Raw genomic sequence first — 2,931 nt, forward strand, 5'->3', positions numbered from 1 at the left:
AGATGTTTGATAAGGCTAGGATGATTTTATGTATCATGCCAAAGAGTTATAGTCTGGAAACATCAACAAAGCAAAAATAAATGTGAGTCCTTTGTCATACTTTTACAGCTTCCAACATCATCAATTTCAAAGCTCCTTTAACTCTTCTTCTGACCCCTCTCCCCATATCCAACCCAATTATCAATTGGAGACCCCCATGCCTATTATATATCTAATTGGTCAATCCAGTCTATTCTCTCATCTAGATAACCTTACCAGCTTACTAGCTTCTCAATGGAGCTTAACAGGTCACCAATTGCATATAGAGTAACATTCACTATAATTCTCCTCTCTCCTCATTCTCATCATATCAAACTTAAACAAGAATAGAATATTCCTGCTCAATTTCTGCTAACAGGATTTATCTGCATCCTCACTTCAGCAACCATTGTCATACAAAATAGTACGTAAATTTTAATTTATTTCAGGTTATATAAAAATTCTTCATATCCACTTGAAATATTTCAATAGAATATGCCAATATTGTTTTCAATAAATACACAAAATACCTTTTTAAAAGAACCTTTTATATCAAACCTACCAGTTAACGATAATTAGCCATAAAAACATACAACCTAATTCCATTAGTTTAATCAAATTTTCACTTGTAGCATACCCAACAGCCATTTGTAAACAAAATTTCTCCATGTTAAACACATCAAATGTTTTTAAGATCTCTCTCACTACCCCATAATAACTTGCAAAACTCCCATGCTGTCATACTCCACTACATTTAAATTGTCAGCTAATTAAATTTTTGATTCCACACTCTAAAAATGTTGGTTAATACCATATAATTCCATATAATTTCTTTTTTTTTTTTTTTTTTTGAGACGGAGTCTCACTCTGTCACCAGGCTGGAGTGCAGTGGCACGATCTCGGCTCACTGCAACCTCTGCCTCCCAGGTTCAAGCAGTTCTCCTGCCTCAGCCTCCCAAGTAGCTGGGACTACAGGCACCACCACCACGCCCACCTAATTTTTGTATTTTTAGTACAGACAGGGTTTCACTATGTTGGCCAGGATGGTCTCAATCTCTTGACCTCATGATCTGCCTGCCTTGGCCTCCCAAAGGGCTGGGATTACAGGCATGAGCCACTGCGCGGCCACCCTATAATTTCTATACTAAAGTTCACCTGTCTGATAATTTTTTTATTTAGTTTACTTCTAGATGTAATCCTATGTTTGACTCTCCATAAACATTAGCATGAGTAAGCCTGGAAATTAACACTCTACCTGAAAATCATCATCCAAAATAACAAAAGCAGTAGCACATTTTAGTATATTTGATATACGTATTACTAGGCCAATAAATAGGACATAAGCCCCACACCTCAATCACCATAATTCTGACTCTACCCATGGAGCTAGGCCTTATCTGTTTCCCAGTTAAATGCCATTTACCTCTTCATATCCTCCTCTAACATGTCAAAAATTTTCCCATTCTCAACCAATTCTTCCCATATCTAGCTCTGTGTATCTTTCCATTAGTAAAGCCCTTAACTTTATTTGGCAGCTGAGAAGCTTTAATCAAATTCAACTGGGAAAAGCTGTAGGATACCTAGGCCTCAGTTGTTCACAAAGACAAAATAGCAGTCATTATTGTTTAAAGCCCAACTCTGATTAACCTCAATCATTTTATTTACCTCATCTTTGCAGTTACCTTATTTTTCATTGAAAATTATGTGCCTGCTACCAAGACACAGCCTCTTGTCACTTAATCTATAACTGGTATTGCCAGGATACCTTTTTTTTTTTGGAGACGGAGCCTCCCTCTGTCGCCCAGGCTGGAGGGCAGTGGCGCAAACTCCACCTCCCGGATTCAAGGATTCTCCTGTCTCAGAGTCCTGAGTAGCTGGGACTACTGGTGCGCGCCATGACGTCCAGCTAATTTTTGTATTTTTAGTAGAGACAGGGTTTCACCATGTTGGCCAGGATGGTCTCAATCACTTGATCTTGTAATCTGCCCATCTCGGCCTCCCAACGTGCTGGGATTACAGGTGTGAGCCACCGAGCCCAGCTGATACCATTTTAAATCCTTAGGCGTTGTTTGCCTTTAACAAGGTTTCTGCCCAACGGTCTTCTTTTTGAAGAATTTATTAAGCACCACATTGCCATTTTTTTTTTTTTTTTTGAGACGGAGTCTTGCTCTGTCGCCTACGCTGGAGTGCAGTGGCGCAATCTCGGCTCACTGCAAGTTCCGCCTCCCGGGTTCACGCCATTCTCCTGCCTCAGCCTCTCCGAGTAGCTGGGACTACAGGCGCCCGCCACCGCGCCCGGCTAATTTTTTTGTATTTTTAGTAGAGACGGGGTTTCACCGTGGTCTCGATATCCTGACCTCATGATCCGTCCGCCTCGGCCTCCCAAAGTGCTGGGATTACAAGCGTGAGCCACCGCGCCCGGCCTACATTGCCATTTTAACAATTTCGTTATTACCCCCTTACCAAATAAGGTAGTAAGGGCAGTGGCGCGATCTCAGCTCAGGGCAACCTCCGCCTCCCAGGTTCAAGCAGTTCTTGAACAGGTGAGCTTTAGTATAGAAATTATATGGTGGCCGCGCAATGTCTCATGCCTGTAATCCCAGCACTTTGGGAGGCCAAGGCAGGCAGACCATGATGTCAAGAGATCGAGACCATCCTGGCCAACATGGTAAAACCCTGTCTGTACTAAAAATGCAAAAATTAGGTGGGCGTGGTGGTGGTGGTGCCTGTAGTCCTGTCTCCTAAATAGGAATCTGTTAGTGAATGCTAATTGCATTTCTAACACCATAGGTTTATTAAAGGCAAGGATCCTAAGGTTCTCCTATTTTCCTTCTTAATTGTTTTCATGAATTTTATCCTTTGCTAACCCCAAAATAATTTTCATTCTCTTTTCCCATGTCATTCTTTTAAAAG

This window comes from Symphalangus syndactylus, chromosome 10 (assembly GCF_028878055.3).
Source record: "Symphalangus syndactylus isolate Jambi chromosome 10, NHGRI_mSymSyn1-v2.1_pri, whole genome shotgun sequence".
Classification (NCBI taxonomy): Eukaryota; Metazoa; Chordata; class Mammalia; order Primates; family Hylobatidae; genus Symphalangus; species Symphalangus syndactylus.